We start from the raw sequence: 18,415 nt of genomic DNA on the forward strand, positions 1-18,415 counted from the left end.
AACAAACAGTGGAGACACTCATTGCTTTTAAGGAGGCTTCAAGACTTTTGGCTAACTGGGCCGAAACACATTAAATCCCATATGCCCTGCACAATGTTTTATGATAGCTACACACTAAGAACGCTGGAAAAACATGTCATTTCGTATCTCTGAAAAAAAAGGTACTCTGACCCTGCTGACAGGCCATGCTCCATTCCCTGGGACTACGCAGGAAGGTAGTAGAAATCACCACATTCAATGATTATGGAGATCAGGGATTTAGACTGTAGATAGGGTGAAGATTTTTTGGGGTGAACTGCAAGGTTTATGCAGCAATAAAATTATCATACAATACCTCCGAATACACACTAGTTGGTAACCTTCTGCGTGCAACGTCTGCTATAAAGGCCCAGATCAACTTTTGGAAGACACTGCCAATAGCAATCCCATGTAGGGTTGCACTTTATGGCAATGCTGCACTGCTTGCTGTATTACTTATCCAATCTGCAGGTCCAAATTCCAAGATCCATATTTCACACACTGGAAAGGATGCAAAGTGATATATAACAATGGCAGACTGAAAGTTGCAGTTCTAAAACTCAAACTCCCACTGAACAAGGGATCTAGGTGTTCCAGACATCGAACAATACTATTTGGCAGCCCAATTACAATGACCAGTCCGCTGGTTAGCTGGTCGTCATTTCCAGGAAACAGAAGCCTACAATGATTATACAGCACTAGATATCACACACAAAACCTTTGTTCCTACAGCTCCCGACCAATGTCATGCAACAATCTACTGCAAGTAGCGCTCATTAGCTAATGCATAGCAGTAGCAGTAACACCAGATTTGGTGCCATATGCACCGGCAATCCCCATGAGAATCCTTTGCTACTTTGAAGTGGGCTCACAGTCTAGTCCTGCATCTCAATGGAAAAACTCTGGGTTACTCTGCTTCGGGGACCCCATCCAAGAGAAAGCCATGATTCCTTTGGACACACTCACTGAACACAACAAATTACCTGTAAGACAATTCCTGACCCAATGATACATCCTGGCGACACTGAACGACACCTAAAACATCACTGACACTGAACCAGCCCCTCACCCGGTACTTCAAACACTTTTCAGTATCGGTCCTGGAAAAAGGCTGGTCCCTGGCTTGTACCAACACTTACGAAACCTACCACAACCCTCTTATTAGAACTCCACACTAAATGGGACATTGAACTTGTGTACCCTCCCTCTCCTCCAAAAAGAATGGGATAAAGCCATCTCCCTCTCTCACAAAATATTATGGATCATATTCACTGCTTCAAACAATCTACAACACTGCTAACACTACGTGCCCCCGTTGCAAAGACCCGAACGCTGGAATGGCATATGTATCCACTTACTGGGAGTAGATCCGCACTATATTGACGTCATTAACTGACCTAGAAAACATCTTCAAAATGTAACGCTGCCTTTTAGTCTTATTCAAACACCCAAAAGTGGGAAAAGTAGTTAGCAGGTAACTAGACCTGGTGCTCCCATCAGGTAGGAGATCAATCACCATGAAATGGAACTTGTTTTCCCTGGGTCCTGTCTCACATTGGTGAGCAACCGTCCTGCAATGGATCAGGGCTTGGCTGTAGCAGGACTTGGCTACACTTCAATCATTACTGGGATCTATCAAGTCCGGCTCCCCATTTGATGTCCTTTCCCCTTCCAAACTCAGACTCTTGGGTGAAGCTGCCCTTACAGTGATTCTCAAACTTCTCAATGGCTGATTAAGCTCAGGACACATACCTCAGAGTTGGAGACATGTCCTTGTTCTTCCTTTACTGAAAAAGAACGGTCTTGAGCCTCTATGTTGGTCAAATTTCCGCCCGATATCACTTCTTTTTGTTTTCTCTAAGGTACTGGAAAGACACGTCAATGCCCAACTATCCTCTTTTGTTGCAATTCACAATTTGTTTCATTCATCACAGTATGACTTTAGATCAGGCTATAGCACGGCATTGGCTCTGCTTGGGGTCACTGAATATCTCAGGCAACAGCTAGACTGCGGAGGTACTGCAGCTCTCATCCTATTGGATTTGAGTGCGGCATTTGATACAGTGTCACACTCCATCTTGGCAAACGGTCTTGAAGCCTCAGGTATTGAGGGTTTGGCCTTGAGGTGGCTGATCTCTTTTTTAAAAGATCGCACCTTTCAAGTCTTCTGGAATAACACCAGATTGAATCCCTTAGCGTTATCTTCTGGAGTGCTTCAGGGATCGATTCTGAGCCCTCTGCTCTTTAATATCTATGTTTGCCCTCCAGCAGAAATGCTGAGAAGTCAGAACTTACCATCTTTTCTTATGCAGATGATACCCAAATAATCTTTTCTCTCTCACCTGCTCAGCATCAAGACCCCTCCCTGCTCCAGCTCGGACTGAGAAATATCTCTTTGTGGATGACCAGAAATGCCTTGAAGCTGAACGGCACTAAAAATTAGGTCACTGTTATGGGTAATAACCCAGAAGTTTAGGAACTAACCACTGGACTGATACTCTGGGACCAATACCTGCACGGTTCCTAAAGTTAAGAACCTGGGTTTTATTATTGATAACAATCTCTCCCACAAACCTCAGGTGGCCGGGGTAACTGCGACCTGCTTTGCTGTTCTCACATGGCTTAAAAAGATCCTCTGATTAATTCCACCCGCAGCCCCGAAAGCAGTAATGCAGGCTTTGGTGACATCCAGACTAGATCACAGCAATGTTTCGTATTTGGGCGCAGATAAAGCCTCAGTCCACCGTCTGTAGATCATACAGAATGCGGATGCGTACCCCCTTTTTCGGCTCCCTAGACATGCCTCAGTTTCATCTTTGCTTCATAAAATCCACTGGCTCAAAGTGAACAAGCGCATCGAATTCAAGGCTTTATGCTATATGTGCCAGGCCAAACATGGTTTGGCGCCCTATTATATACAAAGCCTGCTGAATCCTTACGCGCCTGCCCGACAGCTGAGATCATTCAGCCTCTCACTGTTTTCTGTGCCCAGTTTCCGCCTTGATTGCACAAGAGGCTGCTCGCTTTCTTACTTGGGCCCAAAATTCTGGAACTCTCTTCCAATCGGGCTCAGGAAGTGTCACTCATTCCGTAGAGAATCTAAAGACTTTCTTTTATACCCACCAAGTTTAATTCTACATCAGGGGCTGCCGTTTTTGCAGCCTAAGGCTTGTCTGCTGCCCTGTACAGCACCAGGAGACCCTGTTGACTAGCCTTGCGCTCTATAAATCTAGTAAATAATAATAATAATGGATCGAGATGGAGTCTGTGGCTGTGCTAAGAGAGGAGGACAGGGCACTAAGCAAATGCACTATTGGGAAACATTGGGACAAACTGACAATTGCCTTCCAAGAGGACATTAGACCCAGCTGATGGCCTGAGAGTCTAGGCAAATCCATTAAATCACCCCCTTATATGTGCTGTGACTAATGCACCCCCACCACCCCGGCCACCCGACCACTAAGGGTCACAAACATGGGGGATAAATTATACAGAATTTTGACAATAGATAGGGGTTTAGTGGCTGTCTGAACAGAAACCTGGTGCATTAACCAGAATCTGAATTATTGTGGCTATAACAATGCTGTAACACCTGTAAAGGCTTTGCAAATATGATTTTGATGTTATGCACCAATACTACAAAGCACTACTAATTTATAACAATTGATAAAAAAAAATGTAGACCACCAGCACTCTAAGATGGCCATCAGGAGCAGAAAATCAGTAATAATATCACTGCCTCTGTGCCATCAAAACACATCTCTGGCAGGGCTCTTGCCGCCTCCTCTACCATGCTGCTGTTCTTTGCAGATTGGGATCCCCAAACTGAAACCCTGGTGAATTATGCATTATTCAGCAGCAGTTTAGGCCTGCCCTGGTCAACCTTCTGGCATTTCTTAACTTTCAGAATGAAGCTCACAGACCGAGCATGGGTCTTCTGCTGTGCAGCAGCTATGGCACAGTTCATGAATGATCACTCAATATATTTAAGGAGAAGTGCTCTATAAAGTCCCTCAGGAGGAGCCATACTTAAGATCTAGATTATATTTAATGCAGATACGCCTTTGAGTCAGGTGAGGGGGATTGGAGGAGGAATAAAAAGGAGCATAAAAAAGTGTTTCCGACTTTAACTTGCATAGCAAATTTTGCTCTTCGATACATAAAGAAACGCTATACTTTTCTTTTTGAGGGGGGAGGTTATTGCATAAAATTCAGAGCTATTAAACGCCAAATTTCACAGAGAACTGTGAACTTTAGGACGTATTTCATGGTTCCCTATGAAGTATTGGTTTTGTTGCCATGACAGCTCCTAAAACACTAGGCAGAGCTTTATTACACCAAAGTTAGCTAAATTATGCAGCAGTCATTACACAGCACATTCTCCAGTAAAATAATTTCCATCCATTAGAATCAGAAACAACTGTTTTTGTGGAAGTTAAGTGGCAAATTAGATAAATCAATAATTATGTAGTAAAGCCACAGAATCGCATTCACTTCACTCCGTCACTGTGTATTGCTTTAGCAACAATTTATTAAGGAGAGAGAAACTAAAAACGGTATTTATAAGAGCACTACCTGAAAATGAAACATAAAAAATATATTAAGGGCAACATGTGTACTGTGGTCCAACACTTCAATTGGTGTGTTAGTTATGATATGCGTGGCTGCAGTTCGAGTTATAGTTGCCGATGCTAGGTGTAACTAGTGAATTTCAGGGGGTTTTGGTTTCAATTTGTTACGATAACTGTGCTTAATCTCTGGCTTTTTAACTGATTTAAGAGGTTTATTTAAAGATATATTGAAATCTTAAAACGAACCCTAATAATAATCTCACTTTAACAGCAGTTTTTGTAGTGTTTTTTTTTTATTTTTTATTTAGGACTAGCAGCCTGTCCCGACATTGTCCGGGTATACACACGCCCACAACGGAGTCCTGTGAACGCTTGTTTTGCAGGCTTTCCGCGCCCCCTTTTTGCCGAATGCCCGTTGAATGCCGTGCCGATTGCTGTATGGCCTCGCCCCCACATGCCCACAACCGGAGCCCTGTAAACGCTTGTTTTACCTGATTTCCGCCCCCAGATTTCCGCACAACGCACACGCTTGTTTTACCCGATTTCCTCCCCCAGATTTCCGCCCCCAGCACAACGCACACGCTTGTTTTACCTGATTTCCGCCCCCAGCACAACGCACACGGCCACATGGAAGTACTAACACGTAGCGAATGCCGTGCCCATCGCTGTATGGCCACGCCCCCAGCACAACGCACACGACCCCAGCAGAACGCCCACGCCCACAAGGGACTATTTACCCCTAAGGTTCTTTTACCCTTCGAATGTATATGGTGGCCAGCTGTATAGCCTATGTCCATCTGCTGCAACTGTCCTTTTCAATGCGGTATTGGGGGTTGTGATTGGTGCTGTGGTTCCTGAGATTACCCGCCTTAAAGGTTTGGGCTCTCTCTTTATTATATTAGTATAGATATACAATTTTGAAACTGTGAGGATAGCCAACCCCAGTTGTGAAAAGTCTATGGTTTTGTGTAGCAAGGCTTGGCTGAAGGCCCTGGCTTTCGGCCAGGCCCTGAACCAAACTACCACACTGCATGGCCTTCAGGTGCACTTTTACAACCGGAAAAGAATACATTTCTGGTCTGTAACACAGACACTGAACTAATAATGTAGTTTAGTATTTTCAAAATTTGCTTTGGGTAAATGTTTGCGGAGGGAGTTGGACTGGTTTACTTTGTTGGTTTGGTGCATTACAAGGCCAAAAGTACACATTTTGCCAATGTTGCGACAGGTTTCTAATCCATCTCTGCTATTATGCCAAATTATTTATCATTCTTGGAGGCCCCTTCTATTTAAAAAGTTCTACAAGATTGCGAAGTTTACAAACAGTCCTTCAAAGTGTTACAGATCTTGTATTAGAGCAACTCAAGCATATTAGCTGAGCTCAGCGACAGCCTGTTCTCATTAATATTGCTAATAACAGAAAAGTAGTCCATTGTGTGGTGTAGATAATGTCTCATTCTGCCTCCTGGATGGTTTACTAATCCGAAGAAAGTTTTGAACTGACAGATGCTCTATGTGTCTATGCAGACGTCTGTAAAAGTGGCACTGCTGCACTGGTGTGAGTGACTTACCTCACCTCGTGTTGGACAAGAGATGACTGATGAAAAATACCTCAGGTCAGTAGCCTCATTTGCGACATGCAGCTCGGCTAGGTTGTCTCTCAAACACAACAGCAGCAGACCCCATTGACACGATCATCAGTGTGTGCTGTAGCTCAGTAACGTTTACACAGTGTGTCACGAAAATCACCTGCCATGACAGCATCCCAGAGACAGCCTGCACGCACCACCTTGCCACTGTGATTTTACATATCAAGGTCCATATTACATTAGGCCTGTTTCTTCTAATGGGCCCAACAATTCGAGTTACTGGGACAAAAGTAATTGAGTTTAATGGGGAAAACCACTGTCGTAATTTGAGCCATGCCTAGTGATCTTGCCCGTCTATCAAGGAGTAGGTGCATTAAATATTCTGGTGAGATTTATTAGAATCATGGCACACGTGTTACCCTAGGAAAAGAAACTGAAAAGTGTTTCCTCAGTACCACGAGGTGGAATAAAGCCAGTTTGGAAGTCATGAAAACTTTATGTATGATGACCACTGGTAGGTGGAACCTTTTCCTAGCATCTTTGCAACACATGGGAAAGGTCCACGATTGGGCTATAAATTGTCAGGATCTATAGAAGATTTTTTTTGTGTTTAGTGACTGGAGTTATAGTTGTCTATTCAATGGCATCGGGAATATCCCCTAAAGAGAGAGGTATTCCTGATTTTAGCCATTCACAGCTTCCATGGGGGACTCAATGACAGTTGTGAACTTACAAAAGAAAGATCGACTAGGGAAGGATCCTGCACCCAGACAGCACTACTGGTGATCCTACACTGAAAGAAACTATTTTATTACTGACGAATGATATGAGATTATCACTCCGCTCATTCAAGATGGCTGGAAAATTAGCACAGGGACAGGGAACACCATCTCCCTGTAGTTAGAGAAGAGTCTCCAGGAGAATTCTCAGCCTAAGCAAGGTATTTCAATGCTTTTGGGATGGACACATTATGCAAAGCATTCCGACGGTAGTTTCGTTTTACTCTTAAGTATTCCCACCTCTCTGCCATGATGTTTCAATCAACGAAGACCTCTAGTGATCCCTTTGTTATCCCAAACAGACAAAAGGTGATGGGAGAATGCTTGCAATAAGTTTAACCACTGGTGATCGCTCAGACTAGCATATAACCCATCGTTGTTTTGCCCACCATGCCACCTCAGATCAGACCCAGCTGTATGCAAATGAATCTTGACTCTGCTCCAACAGGAACAGTTCAGTTAGAACTGCCAAGCCAGGTCCTCTCTGAACTGGAACACAAGCAACCCCAGAGAGGTCGCACACCGATTTCGGCTATTCAGTCAAGCGTAGCTTGCTTCCAGTGGCACAGTGAGTAAGGACCCATGTCTGGACATAACCTTGGCCACTTAGGACGTTAGATAAAACAAACTTTTGCTATTCTTCAAGGGATTTGGCTTGGGAATGGGAATGGAGGCAAGTAACTTAGGACTTCCAGTGGCCCAAAGATTTCAGCAGGGATTTCTAGATAGGAATAGGTTATGTAAAAAAGATTTTGCGGGTAGATTTCAAGGTGCATTATTGGAGTTGAAGCAAAGCTCCATTGGTGGGAAAAGAATACACCTGCTTAGCAGACTAAAAGCATAAAAGCAAAATTTATCTGGACCTAAAAGGAAGTTCTTGCACAAAAGGATCCTAGAGGGTGCAAGCAGGTTGGTACCTCCTATGCAAACCCTCCAAAGGTGCTCCTTTTGCTTCAGTGGACTGATTTTGTCAATGGTAGACGTGCCAGCCTGAACATTTTACTTGCAAGGTCCCACTCCCTGAAATCTATTCTACCTGATGGGTCTGTGCCAGTCAATTTCCTTTGCCAGACTAGGTTACTCCCAGCTCTAGCGAATCCCTTGTGTTAGACCTGGCATCCTTGGTGTGGTATGCCCTCAACTTTCTGCCTTCAGACCTCCTGTTTTTGCAGACTACATTTTTGCTGACCTTCGACTGCGCGTTTACCACTGCCAACCAATGCTAAAGTGCATGTGCTCTCTCCTTAAAACCTGTTGAATTGGCTTATACCCAATTGCCATATTTCATTTACTTGTAAGACCCTAGTAAAGTGATACTACCTGTGCCCAGGGCCTGGAAATTAGATGCTACCAGTGGAGCTTGCAGCACTAGTTGTACCATCCACTTAAACATGTCTCAGGCCTGCCACTGCAGCCTGTGTGTGTGCAGTTTTAAATCCCCTTTCGACCAAGCAAAATAAACACATCCTCACGATGGGAACCACTTATGTTGCCTCAGGGAGGTCAACCTGATTTGAGAACCAGTGGACCATGTCTTTAGCCCAGTTTCAGAGACACTGACATTTGAGGTTGCATTAGAGAACCCCTAGGCCAAGTTCCCAGCCCTAACCAATAAATCAACTGAGTTCAGTGGTTTCATTCGCTAACATCATATTCCAAGATACATCCTGTGAAGCTTAGGTGTCACAGGGGACTCCATAGAGGGTGCTGACCTACTATTGAATCTGCCTGAATTAAAAAAAATTGTAACCCATTTAGTTCATAACTGGATTCTGTACACTAGTGAATTGAACAGTGCCATAACAGGTCATATGTAACTGGACCCCTTCCTGTCACTAATGACTTCACATTGACTCTGCAGGATACTAGTGACTTTACTACAATAGGCTCTTTATTTTACTGGTGGGTCTTTGGACTTGGAGACACTTTGTTTTGGTGCTGGGAACTACGCAGGCGAAATTAATCCCATTGAGCTATCCAACCTGGTGCACAGAGTTATATCAGTACAAGGACATGACCCAGATGTACTGCATCAGCTTCGTTCACACTAACCAAAACCCCTTGTGAGGAAAATTCCTCACAGGAAACAGAGACCTGATGAGTTCTGAAGTTCCAAGGGTCGACCCGAGAGCTGCCAAACAGTATAATATTAGCCACAAGGCCAATGTTCTACAATCAATCTAGTACCTAGCACACAAGAGCTACAGAAACTTTCTGGGTTACATCTCTAAACCAGAAGTTTCTAGCACCTTCAGTTTGTCTTTAAATAACCTATTTTTAACTGATCTTTGCACTCACCTGTAAATACAAGTCTAGTTATTCTTGAATTTGTAGCTCTAAGTAGGGATTGTAGCTACTGAGTGATATTACCACTGGGCAAGAGTATACCCCTGAATTGCTCAAACTTCATACCAGTCAAAGAAGAAACTGCCCAGTAATCACTTACTTCTCCAGAACAGCACAACTATCTGAACTTAAACAGCATAGAAAAAAAAAGTAGGAAACAACAATTTGACCCAAAATACAATGCCTCCTTCTCCTGGCCAGAGAAGGAGGGTGCAATCCCAACTTCAAAAGAGAAACTCAACAATCTTGTGGTCTGGTATAACACAGACCTAACTTTCAATGAACACCACAAGAGTCAAGAGAAAAATCAACTCTGAAAATATTGTGCTGAAAGAGACACTCCAACCTCTCCAGATGAGAATTTTCATCGAACTTACAAGTGTACCAAAAAGTGAGATTCTGCAGCTCCAAAGGGTACAAACTAAAACATCAAGAATTACCTTGGAACTAAAGAAATTAGACTGCAATACCCTTCCTTCGATAAAAGACTGCAGGCTTCCAGTGGAGAAATGGACCAAACTAAAGCAACTTCATTTAATCTACAAAGCCTATGATTGAAAAAGGCAATAACTATCTGAAGCCACTGGCATCCCACTAGACCTCAACTTGCACTCACAGGTCAGGGAATTTGTAACTGTTCTTCGAAGCCACATTTAACAGAAAGAGGTACTTGCCAAACACCAAGGACAAGTCAACATCGGCACCTATGTATCCTCATCATCAATGTTAAACTAGGGGTACCTTGAGGGCACCCTGCTTAAGCCTGTGTCTTTCAGAGTTTACCTGTTTCCGCTATCTGAATTATTGGGTAAATGTAAAGTTGGGATATAGTGGTATGCTGATGACACCAAAAAATACAGTTAAGCGGCAATAGGCTTAGCAAGTACACCTGTTAATTTTGAGGAATGGATGACATCCAGGTGGTAACAACTAAACAGTTCGGCCTAAAATGGATCCTCTTTTTCAGAAGATTGATCATACCCTATGCTCTGTTAGGACAGTCACTAATGGTGCCTTATATGTAAACAGCTGAACAACAACACAGGGTCCAGACTCATAACCAGCAAGGCTAAGTAGAATGTACGTAAACAACAACACAAATGCCAGTGCTAGACTCAAATTCGTCCTTTTTTAACAAACCAGTGGTACGAATAAAACATACCAATGTGCTTTTTACTAGCGTCACTTATTTATTTTAGTCATTTATAGTCACTAGTACACAAATTTTCATTATCTCCCGCAAAACAGTATTTTTGTGCATATATACATTATATACAAAAACAAACAATTTTTCAAATTACACACAACTTTTTACAGATTTACAAAAATAACATCACATCCACATCATCCTTTCTTGCTCCAAACATACAACTTACATTCACACTCATACATGGTCGACCACTTCTGGCTCTTTGTCATCGACTAACAGTTAAAAAACCTTGTTAGGATAAGATAGGATTAAACCCTGACTGATCTTGCTTTCACTATTTTGATTCTATGTTCAGACTAACAGAATTCATGACTCTACATTAGAAAGTTTTCTTATGACAGAGGGCCTCACCCCAAGAGGTTTATAGTGTATGAGTGTGTATGTCGGTTCGCCGTTGGAGGGATGGAGGCTGCCAGACACTGGGAGACCTTTATGTGGACGGGCGGTGAGGGACTCGGGAGGAAACACAGGATACCTTTGATCTAGGACCAGGCTAATTCCTGTAATGTGGGAACCCTTCTTTCGAGCAGAGCTGACCTTTGGACTTCAGTCCCTACCACGGAGGAATCCCTGCATCTGAGGCCGCCGCAGCTGACAGCGTGTAAAACCTCGCCGGACCCGCTTCGCGGGTCCCGCAGCGCCTTGTGTGTCAGAGACGGCGGGCAGGTGAGAGCGTCGGCGGGGCTGCGAGCACGCAGGCAGGGACTCCAGTGTCCAGGAGCCCCTGCGCGCCCATTCAACACACCTGGGCTGCTCTCCCCGCTGGCCACGCCCCCGCCTGTTGGTGAGAAAAGTCGCCTCCTCCATCCGATCTTTGGAACCCTTCTTTCGAGCAGAGCTGACCTTTGGACTTCAGTCCCTACCACAGAGGAATCCCTGCATCTGAGGCCGCCGCAGCTGACAGCGTGCAAAACTTCGCCGGACCCGCTTCGCGGGTCCCACAGCGCCTTGTGTGTCAGAGACGGCTGGCAGTGTGGGAGTGCTACAGAGGAGGAGCGGGCAGGTGAGAGCGTCGGCGGGGCTGCGAGCACGCAGGCAGGGACTACAGTGTCCAGGAGCCCCTGCGCGCCCATTCAACACACCTGGGCTGCTCTCCCCGCTGGCCACACCCCCTGTCCCTCAACCAATCAGCTAGCAGCAACAGAGTTTAAAGCCGACCACTCCCCCGCTCCGCGGGAGCGAGCCGGGAGAAGCCCGGGACAAGGGCGGGACCGTCTGTGGCCGTCCGGGGACGTACAAGGACGGGACGGGCCACCCTATTAACATCCATTTCCAAACTTTTCATGTACTGGGTAACTTTGTGATAAGTAATAAATCTTGGAATCGGTCCTTTCTTTTCTAGGACATATTCTGGAAAATTCGGATCAAACTTTAGACGTACAAATTGGTATACTAACGTTTTTAGTAGAGGAGAAAAAGAAAAAAGAATCCGCCGAAGCAATGAAAAAACAACAAACATCTGATACGACGCAATTGCAAAAGAATAACCCAATTAAAATCAACAAAAGTATACAGATACAAACAAAACGTGACTCTAGTACTCAAACATCAAAAATAGAAAAAATAGGAAAACAAATAAAGGAAAATCTGGAAATCCATAAGGATTACACCATATACTCCCTAAAGAACCCCAAAAAGTTGTCAAACAGTACTCTATTTTTTCAAACCCTACCAAAAAAATGGATTCGCATAAAACTGTTTGTGACAAGGGTGACCAGGAAAACAGCACTAAACACATACCTGATGCTGAGCAAGGAGAAATAACCTCTAAAATAACAGAAATCCAGGAAGAAGGAAGGAAAAAAAGGAGAAGAAAGCCGATAAGAAGAATTAATAAAAAGAAAACTCGTAAGCTCAAATTTCAATAACCTATCACACCTCGAAAAATTTGTGAGAGACAAGAGGAAATTCCAAACCTTAATATCATCAAAAAAGAGGCAACGAGTGACAGAAAAATCATACAGAAAGTACAATCACTGAATCCAAGAGCTGACGAATACCTTCCGTCCATATCATTTTCAGAAATAGGGCATAGAAATAAAGGAATAGGAGAAGATGATAAGAAATCCTTACGTGGGGAAGCAAAATATTCCAAATGTATACAATTTGAAGAACTTTTTCCAATCGATAACGTGCCACTCAATCGAGGAAGGATAATCAATCTTCTCCAACAAATACTGCCTCTACAATCTTTGACCAGCAATGAAATAGACTTGGTGATCTTCCCCAAAAAAGAAAATAACAAAATAGCGATGGTATCCTTTTGGTCATCAGTTCTCCCTGGGATTATTCTTAGTGAAAAGGAGATACTTCATAAATGCGGCTATGACGTAATTGAAATATCTGAACCGGAGGAAAATAAATCTAATAAAAGGTCCAATGGTCCTTTTGGGCCAAATTTGTGCATGCAATCCAAAAATCATTACAAAAATACTCTTGTATCAGAAGATTCAAGATCGATTCATTCAGGGAAGGATACCCTGAAAATCCATGTGAACAATGGTGAAAGGGTAGTCTGGTGCAAAGACTTAGAAGTAAAGGAGGTCAAAAAAACTATAAAGTCTTGGGCTTGGGTCTCGGAGATACTAAACAGTAACAAAATCATTAACTGCCAACAACTTACTGTTTAACAAAGGCTTGAAGATTACCTCGTGGAATATGGCTGGAAAAACTAAGAATAAAATGATTGAAGCTACCCTAAATCAACCTGACATCCTGATTCTACAGGAAACCTGGGCAACAAAATCTTTCTTCCATAAAGGCTACTATGTTTATGATATTCCTGCAAAAGCAACTAATCGGGGCCATGCAAAGGGTGGACTGGCAATCCTACTCAGGGAGGAATATCTATGGGCTCAAAAGATCGTCGAGACCAATTCCGATAATCTTCAATGCATTAAGGTATCATTAAAAACAGACATTACAGCCCCACCAAAGGAAATCCTGCTCTTTAATGTATATGCCCCACCTGGCACTAACCAAGACGCCCTATTTGCGGATATTATGGAAACAATCTCTCAGATAATAGAAGCTCGATTATATCAGTCATATATAATCATGGGCGATCTTAATGGAAAAATCTCTAACTGTGAGATTAGAAAGTGGGTAAACCTATATAAAGAAGAATCACTGGAAATATCTATTCCAAAATTTCCCAAAGGAATAAACTAAGATAAAAGAGGTAAATTGCTATTATCATTACTTCCAAATCTAAATGGGACAATCCTGAATGGCAATGTAGAAGGAGATACACCGGCATCGTATACTAGACGAGGAAATGGAACCTTCTCAATTATCGACTACATCATCTGTGGCATGGAATTATTGGAGACAGTTACGTATTTGCATTCCAACTTTATCGATGAGAGTGATCACGCACTATTACATCTATCCACTCATTGGATGGCCAACCATTCCTCTACAAGCCAGATCACATTCTATAATAGCACCATCCTGGTAAAAGCTGATCAGAGGCGGATTTTTTGGAATTCATCAACCTTGGACAATATAACCGCTCTGATTACACATACTCAACTTCTAACAAAAACATATTCAGATGATCCAATAACAAATTTTGAATACATAGTTAACAAACTTAAATGTGCTCTTCTAGATAAGTTACAACAGGTTTCATCAGTGAATAATAAGAAGAACAACAAAAATAAAAACTGGAATACACCTACTGCAAAAATACTCAATAAACTCACACGAGCTCAATACTTGAATTATTCTCCATCAACTCAGGCAGAAATTAATAAGTTAAAAAATCAATTAAGAAGAGAGAAGCACAGCCACAAAAGAACGTTGCAAGACCGTAATTGGGTTGATATCCAAATAGCCGCTAAAAAATATAATCAGAGAGAATATTGGTCCCTAATTGCTAAAATAACTGGAACAAAAAAGAAACTTCAAGCTATTCCGGTCCCACCTTATGACTGGGAAATTTACTTGAGTGAACTATATAAGGCAAATCCAACCAATCCTGATGAAAAGGACGCTGATAACACCATGGAAAAGAATAATTCCCCGATTATAAACACCTCAGCATTCTCTATAGCAATGCATATTCGAAAAGCAAAAAGCACTGGTGCCTCAGGCCCTGACCAAATACCCATCAAGGTCCTGCAAGCAGACCCCAAGGAGTGGAGTCAGATGCTATCACCCCTTTTTAATTACATCTTTAAAACTAGGAAAATACCAAAGTCATGGCAAGGGAGCATCATTATCCCTATTTATAAAAAGGGGAACAAAAACATAGCCGGCAACTATCGCCAAATAGCAGTGATGGATGCTACAGGGAAAATCTTTGCCGCAGAAGTATTGGATCGACTAAAAGACTGGGCTTTTTCGCTGGGTTTAATACCCAAGTTTCAAGCAGGTTTTAGACCTAATCATTCGGTCATTGACAATATTTCAATTCTCCAGACCATCTTGGACAAATATATAGTACGGAAATCTCAGTCTGTATACGCAGCATTCATACACTATTCTACCGCTTTTGATCGTGTCGACAGACCAACTTTATGGAACAAACTAAGGAGACTAGGAATACCGGAACAACTGCTGCAGATCATAATTAATCTCCATACCAATACATGGTGTAAAGTGCAAATGGGGTGTGAAAAAGGATTGACTAAAACAATTAAAACGGCTAATGGACTCAAACAAGGGTGCCTCCTAGCTCCGATATTATTCTCATTATATCTCAGTGACCTGCCATATCAACTACAACAAGGTTCAAGTCTGCCTCCGAAGATCGCTGCACAAAGTATACACGCCCTGCTCTACGCTGACGACATTGTGATGTTGGACCTTACGCCCTTTGGTTTACAAAAGCTCCTAGATATTTTACATAAATATTCAAAGGACAATTTTCTAATTCCGAATTTAACAAAAACAAAAGTTGTTTCCTTCTCTGGCAGGAAACAAAGTGCTAAGTATCGTTGGAGGCTCGGCGGAGAAAAAGTAGAAGAAGTTGATGAATACACCTATCTCGGTAGGATCTTCTCAAAGAATCTAAAAAATACAAAGCAGATAAATAACTTAAAAAGGAAATCAGAACTACATGCCGGGGCCCTCTCCAGACTCTACTCTGCTACAGGGAACAGGCATTTCTCTTCACTGCTAAAAATATACAGAGTAAAAATCCCCCCTGTTTTATCTTACGCTATGGAGCACATCCCTATAAAACAGTGGGCTTATATGGACCTAAAAGAAGGGAAAATCCTGAAAAAAATCTTGAAGGTCTCAGAATCCACACCGGTCCAAGCTCTAAGACTAGAATTTTCACTTACAAGTTCCTATGCTATAGCCGTTGCTAATGTTATCAGGTGGGCTTATAATCTCCTTCACGCAAAAGAAGAAACACTACGTACCCCTGCTTAAAATCGAGACTTTTGAACTAGATGCTTCAAAGCAAACATTCTCTAGGAATATGACTGTGGTATTCCAAATTGCCAAAATCAGTACGGATATTTTGCTCACCTGGTCAACCTTGCAATTGAAACATTTTAAAAAATGTTTTACCCCTAAACTGAGTTTTGAACTTGACTTCGCACACTTTAACAAATTATCTACTTATAAACTCTTCGTTGAATCATTGGAGTACAAGCAGGGTCAGCCATACATAGGGTTTTCCCTTACACATGGTGCAAGGAGGGCAATTACTATGTTGCGATTAGGTATTCTACCAGTGTTAACCTTTATATCAAGATGGTCACCTGGTGGATCCCCATTATGTACCCTTTGTCAAGGGGGTGACCAGAACATTGAGCACCTCCTATTTGCATGCCCTAGCCCTAATGTAGTAACAGCACGGTCAAGATATCTAGAGCCCATATACTGCAAATGTAGAATTTCAACAGTAAAGGAACAATTACTGGTGTATAAACACCCACCAAATGAATTTGTATGTTATAACTTCTATAAATTTTTAAAATCCTTTTTAACACTGTATTAATTTGTAATGAATTTTCTCCTTGTAAATTGTTTTATATAATATTTGTGGTCCTCAGTTGAGTACCAAAACAAATAAAAACTTTTGACTTTGACTTTGACTGTAATGTGGGAAAATATCTAGTGTTGTACGTGAGCTTTAGCTTGGATTCCCAGAGGAACCTCCTACCACTAACACTCTGAAAGTCATGTTGTACATGGGGCAGGATAGGCGACTAATTTCCCATCTTTACAGAGCCCAGAGAGATGATTTACTGGGAGTGACCCTTAGAATCCAGTTAAAGTGGGATATGCTAGTGGATGAACCCCTGACGGAGAGTGACTGGAGAAAGGTACACGAAGGGATGCAGAGGGTTAGTGCAAATGCACGATTTAAGCTTCTTCAATACAATCTAGTACATCAAGTATACCTCACTCCATGCATGCTACACATAATCTACCCATCTCATAGGGATGAACGTCCCAGATGCAACAGACAAAGGGGCGGACTTTCTTCATATGGTCTGGTCATGTTCGCTACTGCTCCCCCATTGGGAGGAAGTACTTACACGTCTGCTAGAGGCCACCGGCTGGAACATTCCCAGAGAAATTAGGCAAGAACTACTGGGAGTATAGCCTGCGCCAAAGTACAAGAAACTAAGTAGCCGATTTGTCAATCTGGGACTTGTCCTGGCTTGTAGGTGTGTAGTTATAGCAAGGATGCATCCTTGGCCCCCGCAGCCTGTGGACTGGATTAGAGATGTGAGCGACTGCGGAGTCGTTACAAATGAAATTTGTGGGGAAGGATCATAAAGTTGAAGAGGACCTACTGGCATGGGCCTCTATGCTGGCGGACCTACAGGGAGTCCAAGCGCCTACATCCCAAGAAGCCCTGGGAGGGGAGGCCTCCCAAAGAAGGGAATAAGAGTGAAAAACTGCCTAGGCCATATTTGGTATTCCAGCAAATAGTAATAATCTTGTATGTTGCACGTAACCATGTAATTTGACACGGACTTAAAGGGGAGGGGAGAGAGTTAGTTTAATGAGATATTCTGTAGGCATTATATTATAAAGGACTGTGTGGGGGAACTACATTGTCTGTAAGTGGTAATTGAAGCAAATGATGCCCACCCATGCAGATGTAATGCCATTACTTACAAATGCCAATACAACTTTAAGAGTAAAAAAAATAAAAAAAGTTCTCATCAACCTAGTGTGCACTACATTGGCTTGCAGTAAAAAACACGGTTTATTTAAGTCACACACGTCTGCACATTTTGGCTCCATCAGAAGTATATCTCCGCCCCCCTATAGGTCAGCCCACACGCTTAGGAGTTGAAGTGAAAATTCAATGGTGGCAGCCACGTTTAAGTTGACCTCCAAACAAGGACAAAGCTTCTCTATTCTAGTCGTCAAAGCACATCGAAAACTTAACTTTTCTAAAACGTTCCAAGCTCAGGGTCCCTTTCTATGCAGTTCAAGGTGGGATACCAGCGTTTAGTGACCCTAGGCTACAGGGAGCTATGTAATGATGTAGATGTAAATGCAGTAGTAGTTGTCGTAAAATAACTATAATATTTCATCAAGCACAGCTTGTGAAGGGCCCGAACCCAGACCTGTGAACCCACCTAAACCAAAACAATCTGCTTTCAAGAGAATGTTGCAAACTAGCCTCTTCAAAAAGATATTCCCCAGCAAACATTTAAGTTCTATACCATCACTCTTTCCCTTAGAAATGTGCCGTGCCCTGCAGCTACAGAGTACATGGACTGAACAGCTAATACCGATGTCTTCCTGACTGCAACACCAGTCTAACCTCATCCGAATGCCCCACCTTTAATTATTTGCACCCCAAAACAATGCAATGCTCTATAGTGGCTGAAGACAAAAAGGTGGTTATAAAACAACTCAATAAATAAATACATTTATTATTATGTTTGGCAGTAGAATTCTTAATGAATATGGGTT

At 42.5% G+C, this 18,415-nt stretch overlaps 1 protein-coding gene across 4 annotated transcripts in view; it reads right to left on the reverse strand.

The window, feature by feature from the left end:
* NAA35 (N-alpha-acetyltransferase 35, NatC auxiliary subunit) overlaps positions 1 to 18,415 on the reverse strand; it is a 423,189-nt gene that overhangs the window by 244,265 nt on the left and 160,509 nt on the right. The gene's annotated exons all lie outside the window — the stretch shown is intronic.

Source organism: Lissotriton helveticus, chromosome 2_1 (genome assembly GCF_964261635.1).
Source record: "Lissotriton helveticus chromosome 2_1, aLisHel1.1, whole genome shotgun sequence".
NCBI lineage: Eukaryota > Metazoa > Chordata > Amphibia > Caudata > Salamandridae > Lissotriton > Lissotriton helveticus.